Genomic DNA, 10,540 nt, shown 5'->3' with positions numbered 1-10,540 from the left:
AAAATAGAAAGTGTAAATGTCAAAGAAATAAAAAAAAAAAGAGGCGTTTCTCTCATGTACTTATTTTGGTGAATATTAACGGACGGAGATTAGACATGGCTCTAATTAGGTGGATCGTACGGTTCGCTATATGCAGTTTCGGTTCTATACATGTACTCGAATTGCCCGTACTGTCATCTACTAAGATTAATACGAAGCCTCGGTCGTACCCATCACAGGTTCACGAGTTCAATTCGAGGGATCACATTTACTTATGCCTATGTGGAGGGAAAAGTTAACTCACGAAAGCATAAGTCATATGTAACCCGAAAGTATTCACTAGCCTGTGCGGAGGGACAAGTTAACTCACGAAGGCATAGTGTTTACTTTCACTTAAACGGACGAAGCCCGGGTATAGAGCTCATGTTATGCAAAGATTCACGTGTACGGTGTGTGGGGAGAAACTCACAAACCTTTCATTTTATCTAAAAACTACTAAACTAAAACCATAAAACTTAAAGCTGAAAAACAAAAGGACAAGACGAGTTAGAAAAATATTTACCACATAATGCGAATGCATGACCTTTTGAAAACAAAAATTTGAGGATCACGACTAAATGTCAATTTGAACAAGAAACTTTGAAAATTTTGACAACGCGAATTTAATTCCAAACACGACTCTCAAAAAAAGGTCCCCAGCGGAGTCGCCAGCTGTAGCGATGTAAAAATTTTGGTTTCGCTTGGTCGCTAATTGTGGCGATTTATTGAAAATTTGAAAACTGAAGTTTGATTTTACAAAAAAAGAGAGTTGCCACCGATCCTTTTTATAGGTGTGATCGGACACCTAATAAATTTATTTTTAAAACAAAAAGAAAGCCGAGTTTAGGTCTACGTCAAAATCCAGAGAAAAAGTAGGGTTCGGGAGTCGGTTACGCGCGAGGAAGGTATTAGCACCCTTGTGACACCCAAAATTGGTATCTTATAAACAAGTGTTGTCTTGATTTTAAAAAATGCAAGTTCAATGTAACATTTAGTCGTAATTCAATTGAAAAGATGAGAAATTTTAGTTTTTTTGGTTTTTGAAAAGGATATACCGTTTTAACACGAGCCGTCAAATTCCATCCAACATAGCGATGAAATTTGATGACTTATTGTGAAATCGGTGCATTGCCTTGATTATTGAAATTAATTAGAAAAATATTTTCGTTTGAACGTAAAGCGAATTGATATGAAATAAAAATAAATAAACAACAAATCTAGAAGTACATTGAAACAAATATAAGTGTGACAATAATATTATAAACAATAAAGATATAATGTAATACTAGAATTGAATATGAGATGGAAACAATGAATGTATATACGTAATAATGACATTAAGAATGTGTACGTAAAATAGGAATGAAAAGGGTTTACATAATAATACTAATATGGGTACATAATATATATATATACACATAACATATTTAAAATAAACATATACAATATACATATATAATGAGACTGTACTAATAATAATAGTAAAAATAGTAACAATAAAAGATATATGTACACCAAATAACATATAATAATATTAATATCATGAGTGACAATATGGAAAATAATAAGTAAATTAATGAGTATAATAACATGATAAACATGTCAAATTGCATATTTTTTATGCCTAATTTGGTTTATTGATGAACTGAATCCTACTAATTAAGTGTTTTTATGATTTAATTCTTGTCAGGAATGCAATTGATCAAAAGCAAGCTGAAAAGGGGCCAAATTAGAAGAAAATTATTAGAATGGGCCAAAGCGAAAAGATGGAGCAAGCCAAGGACTAGTCATAAATTTGACTTTGTAAAAAGCCAAAAATAGGAAATTCTATTTTAAGTTTATTTTAATTTTATTTATTTTAATTATTATTATTTTAGATTTTATATTAATTTTCTTAAGCTATTTTTAGTAAACCCTATCTATATAAATAGGGGGTTTTAGTTCTTAGGAAATCATCCATTAATCAATTGTCTTTACATTCCTATTTCATTTTGGAATTCCATTATCCACTTTGTTTTCTTTTTCTTAATTCAATTGAGCATTAGATTATTTTGTCTTCTTTTTACAAAATTTGTCTAATTCTCTTTGCAATTTTCTTATCCATTTCACTACCTTTTCATATAATTTCTATCATTTCCATAACCTTCAAGCATGATTAAATTCATGCCACACTAAACCCCTTTCAGCTTTAAGCCGGTGTTAACCCCGTCAAAATACCCCTGAGTTACGAACCCGAGCTGTTTAACTCCCAACTTTCGATATTTATTATTTCTCCGGATTAAGAGTATGACTTCGTCAACTCACAAAGTCAAGTCAATACTAAGTCAAAAAAAGACGTCGTTTGAGTTAGTGTGGCTAGACGTACAGTTGGAATTCCGAAAGGATCGATTGTCTAATTGGTCTTTCGTGAACACATTGGCGTGCCAAGTGGGGATTGCTGTTTGGTTCCGTCAAGGGAAGTAGTAACCGGATTTAAATTTCTCAACGTTTGAGGGCATTGGTTCGAGCTAGGCTCTTCTAGAAAGCAAAGCTGCCGGAGTTCTAAATCACAAACGTTTCGTAGGTTGTTCGATCGGTAAGGGTTAGTTATAGGACGTTCCATAACTAATTTACACAAGGAAAAGTTGGTGTCCGAGGCGTCCTTGGTAGCTATAACTAGCTTATCGAAAAAGAGGAGTTCACCTAATTTCGAGGAACGGGTCAAAGACGGGAAAACCCGTGCTTAAGGCTGAGCTAAGTTTTATTGATTTTCCTTTAAATCATTTTGTTATTTATTTTTATTTCATCTTTTACTTTTTACTTTTTACGTTTTCTTGTGTTTATTTCAGGTTTCATATTTTATTTCCCCCCCTAAACGTCGCGGGCACGACAACTGCCCAGACACTAATCTGGTCAAGAAACAAACAATTTTAAGTAATTCCAGTCTCTGTGGGATCGACCCTACTCCCTATACTGCTTTAATTTGCAAACTAGGTGTAGGTTTATATTGGTGGAATCGACAGCCATCAGTTTTGGCGCCGTTGCCGGGGACTGGCAACACTTACAATTGTTTAAATCGTCTTCATGACCAGATCTTCATCAGGAGATCTCGAATACGACCCAGAGATCGAGAAATCAATGCGAGCTCGACGAAAAGAGACAGAAGCTCTTAAACGTGCAAGTAAATCAGGAATTGAGCTAGGACAGGGGATCCTAGAGTCCGACGTTGAAAAATTGAGTGAAGTAATTCGCGCAGAGGCAATTCGACGTAGGAAACGAGTCGAAGAGGTTGAACCTGAGATCGAACCACTCTTTGAAACAAAAGGCAACCTCGGTGAACTAGAAAGGATGGCCAACCGAACCATTCGTCAACTAGCCGCTGCTCCCAACGAGCAAACACCGTTATGCATCAACTATCCAACCGGAGAAACCCCTTTCGAATTGAAGTCGGGGTTGATTCACCTTTTGCCCACTTTTCGAGGTCTGAAGAACGAAAATCCACACACTCACTTGAGAGAATTCCACATGGTCTGCTTAAGCATGAAACCCCAGGGAGTACCCGAAGATGAGATCAAACTTCGGGCCTTTCCTTTTTCTTTAGTTGATACAGCAAAAGAATGGTTATTTTACTTACCTCCCGGTTCTATCACAACGTGGGATGACTTATCTCGTGTATTTCTTGACAGGTTCTTCCCAACGTCACGAGCAGCCTTAGGAGGGACATAGTGGGAATTCGCCAATTGGAGAGTAAATCGCTCTACGACTACTAGGAGCGGTATAAAAAACTGTGTGCAAGTTGTCCTCAACATGTGTTAACCGAACATTCACTTCTTCAATATTTCTACGAGGGTTTGCTCCCTATGGAAATGAAGATGATCGACGCTGCTAGCGGAGGAGCGCTTGTCAATATGACCCCTCAAAGGGCAAGAGAGCTAATATCCACCATGGCGAAAAATTCTCAACAATATCGGCCAAATTCGGAACCGACAAGACGGGTTAATGGGGTAAACGTTTCAACTTTAAAAGAAAAATTGGATAAGCTTATGAATGTTGTTCAATCTTTGCTTACAGAAAAGAAGATTTTGACCCCACTATGTGGAATTTGTACTACGTCTGAACACCCGATGGATTTGTGCCCAATCCTTAACGACAATTCAACGGCACATGTTGACGCTATCGGAGGTTTTCCAGAACCTCCGCAAAGACGTTATGATCCTTTCTCCAACACCTACAATCCCGGGTGGAAAGATCATCCCAACCTGAATTATGGAGCTAATCCCCGATATAATCCACCATACCAACCGAGACCTCTACAACCACAACAACAACACAAGCCGAACACATCTCTAGAAGCTGTTGTGGAAAGACTTGCCACCGATGCTGCAAAATATCAACAGAGGACAGACGCATCAATACAAGAGTTAACTAATCAAGTTAGTAAACTCTCAATGGCAGTTAATCGCTTGGAGACTCATGGTAAATTACCTTCCCAGACAGAGCAGAACCCTCGGCAGAATGCCAGTGCAATCACTCTTTGTAGCGGAAAGGTTCTGGAAACAGTACGAACTAAAAGTCATAGGCAAGAAAAGGAACAGGAAAAGCAGATCTCCGATCCAACAACCAGGCCAGAGTCGGAAGTTCAGAAACCAGTTGTGATGCCACCTCCTTTTCTAGGGAGGCTTGCAAAGGATAAGAAAGAGAAGGAGGAAAAAGAAATCCTCAAGACATTCAGGAAGGTGGAGGTAAATATTCCTTTACTCGACGCTATCAAACAGATCCCCCGTTATGCAAAATTCCTCAAGGAATTGTGTACTAGCAAAATGAGGTTAATAGGTAATGAAAGAGTAAATGTAGGAGAAAATGTCTCCACAGTATTGTAAAAGAAAGTTCCGCCCAAATACAAGGACCAAGGTATGTTTGCTATTTCCTGTGAGATAGGTAATGTAGGCGTTAAGAAAGCCATGTGTGATTTAGGGGCTTCTATTAATGTTATGCCTTATTCTATTTATAAGTTGATTAACGTGGGTCCTTTAAAAGAGACAGGAGTAATAATCCAGTTGGCGAACAGGTCAGTCGTCTATCCCGAAGGGCTGCTTGAAGACGTCCTTGTTAAAGTTAACGAATTAGTTTTCCCTGCAGATTTCTACATTATTAGTATGGAAGATGATAATTCAACTAATTCATCTGACATTTTGCTTGGAAGGTCGTTTTTAAGTACCGCAAGCGCAAAAATAGATGTTCAAAGTGGGACGCTGACCATGGAGTTTGATGGCGAAATTGTGAAATTCAATGTCTACGAGGCTATGGGTCATCCTAACTCATTATTGAATATTTCTAGCATTGATATTTTAGATTGTTTAACTCAGTCTTATTCTGAATATCATGACTTTGATGTGTTGGAAACTGTCATTTTCAGAAACATTGACATGGAAGTTTTACATCATCTCGAGGAATTCGCAGTCATTGAAGATCCGTTGCAAGAAATTGTCAATCACTTGGATATGCAACCTTCGTTGACAAACCGAGGTAACCAATTTGAACCATTACCTTCCCAAACTAAAATGTTACCCTCGGTTTTACAGCCACCTATCTTGGAGCTTAAAGCATTACCGGACCATCTTAAGTACGTCTTTTTGGGAGAGAAAGACACCTTACCGGTAATAATGTCAAACAAGTTAACCAAAGACGAGGAGGAAAGTCTAGTTCGAGTTCTGAGAGATTATAAGGAAGCTATTGGTTGGACGATAGCCGACATAAAAGGGCTAAGTCCATCCACCTGTATGCACAAAATTTCTATTGAAGACAACACGAAACCAAAGAGGGATGCTCAATGACGCCTTAATCCACCCATGATAGAGGTAGTAAAGAAGGAGATCCAAAAACTGTTAGATGCTGGAATGATATATCTGATTTCTGACAGTAATTGGGTTAGCCCGGTTCATGTCGTGCCCAAGAAAACTGGCGTGACAGTGGTGAAAAACCAATTAGGTGAGCTGGTCCCTACACGAGTACAGAATGGATGGAGGGTTTGCATCGATTACAGGAAGTTGAATGCAGCTACCCGAAAAGACCATTTTCCACTCCCCTTCATCGATCAAATGCTCGAGCGATTAGCCGGTAAGTTCCATTATTGTTGTCTCGATTGGTACTCAGGATTTTTCCAGATTCTAGTGGCTCGGGAGGATCAAGACAAAACGACTTTCACGTGTCCCTTCGGAACATTTGCGTATAGACGGATGCCATTTGGACTCTGCAATGCTCCGGCCACCTTCCAAAGATGCATGGTGAGTATATTCTCTGATTACGTCGAGAAAATCATCGAAGTCTTTATGAATAACTTCACGGTATACGGTAACTCTTTTAACGAATGTCTCAATAATCTTGCTAAGATATTACAAAGATGCCTAGAATTTAATCTTGTTTTAAATTATGAGAAATGCCATTTCATGGTTGACAAAGGATTAATTTTCGGTCATATAGTTTCCTCGAAAGGAATCGAGGTCGATAAGGTAAAAATGGACATTATTAACTCGTTACCTTACCCCTCATCAGTGAGGGAAGTTCGTTCGTTTCTTGGCCATGCAGGATTCTACAAACGATTCATGAAAGATTTCTCGAAAATCGCGCGACCACTTTGTAGTCTGTTATAAAAGGATAAAGAATTTGAATTTGACCAGACTTGTAAAGACGCGTTTAATGTGCTGAAGCAGAAATGGGTCTCCGCTCCCATAGTACAGCCACCAAATTGGAACTTCCAGTTCGAAATCATGTGTGATGCGAGCAACCAAAGTGTGGGAGCTGTTCTTGGCCAAAGAATAGAGAAAGAGCCTCATGTTATCTACTATGCTTCGAAGATTTTGGATGTTGCCCAAAGCAATTACACAACGACCGAGAAAGAATTATTAGCTGTTGTGTTTACTTTAGATAAATTTAGATCTTACCTATTGGGAACTAAGGTAATTATCTTTTCTGATCATGCAGCTTTGAAATATTTAATAGGGAAGAAGGAGGCAAAACCCCAACTAATCAGGTGGATTCTACTCCTACAAGAGTTTGATTTTGAAATTCGGGATAAGAAGGGAAGTGAAAACCTAGTAGCTGACCATCTGAGTCGATTACCGATTCCAGTAGACGACACACCATTGAAGGACAACTTTCCAGAAGAAAACCTGTTTTCAGCAAATGCAGTGCATCCTTGGTATGCAGACATAGTAAATTACCTCGTCACAGGTACTATTCTTTCATATTTGCCAAGGTCTAAAAAAGATAAGATAAGAAAGGATGCACGATATTACATTTGAGATGATCCTTACCTTTGGAAGCATTGCTCGGATCAGGTAATATGACGTTGTGTAGCAGAAACAGAGGTACAATCTATCTTAACTTTTTGTCTTTCTTATGCATGCGGAGGGCACTTTGGACCTAAACGCATTGCACACAAAATTCTCGAATGTGGATTATTTTGGCCCAACATATTTCGTGATGCCTTTTATTTCTGCAAAGCTTGTGAAAAATGCCAAAGAGTTGGCAACCTTAGTCGTCGAAATGAGATGCCTCTTACTCCTATTCATATTTGTAAAATTTTTTATGTATGGGGTATCGACTTTATGGGTCCCTTCGTTTTTTCTTTCGGTAATTTTTATATACTCTTAGCTGTTGATTATGTCTCTAAGTGGATAGAAGCAAAGGCCACTCGCAATGATAATGCTAAATTCGTAGTTGACTTTCTTAAAAGTTCTATTTTTCCAGGTATGGCACTCCCCGAGCATTAATCAGTGACAGAGGAATACATTTTTGCAATAAACTCGTAAGTGCATTAATGGAGAAATATGGAGTGACTCAACGAATTGCCACTGCTTACCATCAACAAACAAACGAGCAAGCCGAAGTGTCATATCAAGAGATCAAGTCTATTCTGGAAAAAACGGTTAAACCTAACAGGAAGGGTTGGAGTTTGAAACTGAATGACTCACTTTGGGCCTATAGGACAGCTTACAAGGGACCAATAGGCATGTCACCTTACCGACTCGTTTTCGGTAAACCGTGCCATCTTCCGGTCGAGTTAGAGCACATGGCTTTTTGGGCAGTTAAGCAGTGTAATATGGAAATGGAGTCTACAGGGAAGTCTCGGAAGTTAGACATCCAGGAACTCGAGGAAATTAGAAACGATGCATATGAAAATGCTCGAGTTTATAAAGAAAAGACGAAGGTATATATACACGATTAATATTAATAATGATGATAGGAGTGATGAGGATATATACACGATATGGTATAAAAATATATACATGGAATAGTAAAGAAATAATATATATATAATATAAACATATACAATATATACATATATTAGAGATAATAATATGAAAAAGAAAACTATTAGTACAATACATAAATACATACACGTAGACACATACATAAACATTAAGTGAAAATATATATTAGTACTAATAATATTATTAATAAATATAATAATAGTATATTAATAACAGCAATAATATAATAATGTGGTAAAATAATAATAATATAGATAGTAATATTGAGATACAAAAAGTTGCTATAATAATGAAATTATAAAAATAAAATAATAGAACATCACTACATATATACATATATACATAAACTATACACTAATAAATAATAATGATGATAATAATAATAATAATAATAATAATAATAATAATAAAATTAAAATAGAATAACGGAAAAAGTAAAAAAAGGACGAAATTGAATTGAAAAACTAGTTATTGGGGCCGATTTGAAATAAAAACAAAAAGAAGAGGACGAAATTATAAAACGCGCCTAACCTGGAGGGGCTAAAAGCACAATAAACCCCTTGGTCAAAACACAGCGCAGCACGGGGGACCAAATTGAAAAGCGCTGAAAATTATGGGGCCAAATTGAAAATGAAAAAACTTAATTGTAAAATCCCAGAAAAGCAGAAGGGCTAAAAGCGCGATTAGCCCTTCTGCTTTAAAAAACACGTGGATCCTGTTTGGAGCGGGTCGGGTCGACCCGACCCGGGGCCAAAACGACGTTGTTTTTGTTTTAACCGGGGGGGACCAAAACGGTCCCCTATAAAAGATAAAAATTTTTGAAAAAATTCATTTGAGAGGGGAAAGGGAAAAAAAAAAGAGAGAAAGAAGAGAGAAGGGAGAGGGAAGGGGTTCTCGAACTGGGGGCCGATCACCGGCCGATCGTCAGCCGCCGTCTGTCGCCGGCGCGGGCCACCGCGCACGGTGGCCGGAGAAGGTACATTTCTAATTTTTTTCTTTTTTTTTTTGCTTTTTATTTATGTTTTAAAATTGTTATGTTTATTTATATTTTGTATTTATAAATGTCTGAGGAATAAATTCAAAGTAAAAGCAGAGATAAAATAAAAATATTCACCTTAAGGTTTTGATGTTGGTATTTGGTTGCTGGATCGACTTATTTTTTGTATTTCCCCTTATATATTTCCGATCTGTTTGTGCTTGTATTGTTTTTGTTCTTTCTTTTGAATATTCGAAAAGAAAGAAAAAAAAATGCCCTCGTTACATTCATTTGTTGTATTAAACCATATTCTCCCCCCCTTTTTTTACAATTCTAATTCAGGTTTTATAACCCTCTTTCAATCATTTTTTATTGTTTCTGTCTCTTCTTGCAGGTATTGGGGCGGTGGAGCAGAGAGTGGGTGAACGGTGGGTGGCCGAATGTCAAAGGATTTGGCGCCACAAACTAGGGTTAGGGTTTAGGTATTTTTTGTTTCTGATTTGTGGTATTGGGCTTAGTGTTTAGTTGGGCTAAGGGTTTTATATTAGGTTTGGGTAATTGGTTGTAAGTGGGTTAGGTTTAGTCATTGGGTTGTTGTGGGTCTAATGGGTTAAGGTTTGGGTAGTGGTTGGTTTAGGTTTTAGTGGGCCAACCGGGTTTGGGTTAGATGTTTGGGTCTTGGGGTTTGATGTAATGGTAGGTTTAGTTTGGGTTCAAAATTGTTGGGATTTAATGTATTGGGCTGAGTAATTTAGGGATGGCCCAAAATTAGCCTTTAACATTAAATTAATCAATAACATACTTGTTTGATTTTACTAAAATTGTCCAAAGAGTTTTGTAGGAAAAAAAGAAGATATTTAACTGACATTTAATGTGAGAGAGTGAATATATTTTTATTTTTGGTTGATTAGAGCCGTTTTTTTTTTTTAATGATTTGAACCGTAGTTATAAACCCATTGAAATGCATTAAAATAGTCAGAAGTCTTTTAATTGTAAAAAAACCACCGGTTTATTATGGTTATTTTAACAATTAACATTTTATGTATTAAATTCACGTCTAATTAATTCATTGTTATTAATTAAAATAATTAATTAAGTTTTTATAGTTAATTAAAATAATCAATTAAAATTTTCTTGTTAATAATTTTCGTCATTGACCATGATGTCTATTAAGTAAATTGATGGATCAATTAAATGATAACATGTTGCAACTTCTAATTTAATATAATACTTTTTCCATAAGCATAATTAGAAAAACAGAAAAATATAATAAAAATGTTAAAATTTATATAAA

The 10,540-nt window shown here is 36.6% G+C and overlaps 1 pseudogene; it reads left to right on the top strand.

Annotated features, from left to right (window-relative positions):
• The first annotated feature begins 3,214 nt into the window (after positions 1-3,214).
• Positions 3,215-9,715, top strand: LOC128292628 (uncharacterized; annotated as a pseudogene).
• Positions 9,716-10,540: the final 825 nt, after the last annotated feature.

The sequence above is a fragment of the Gossypium arboreum genome, chromosome 5 (assembly GCF_025698485.1).
Source record: "Gossypium arboreum isolate Shixiya-1 chromosome 5, ASM2569848v2, whole genome shotgun sequence".
Classification (NCBI taxonomy): domain Eukaryota; kingdom Viridiplantae; phylum Streptophyta; class Magnoliopsida; order Malvales; family Malvaceae; genus Gossypium; species Gossypium arboreum.
Note: the sequence above shows the minus strand (reverse complement) of the source record. Positions and strands in the feature narration are given on the sequence as shown.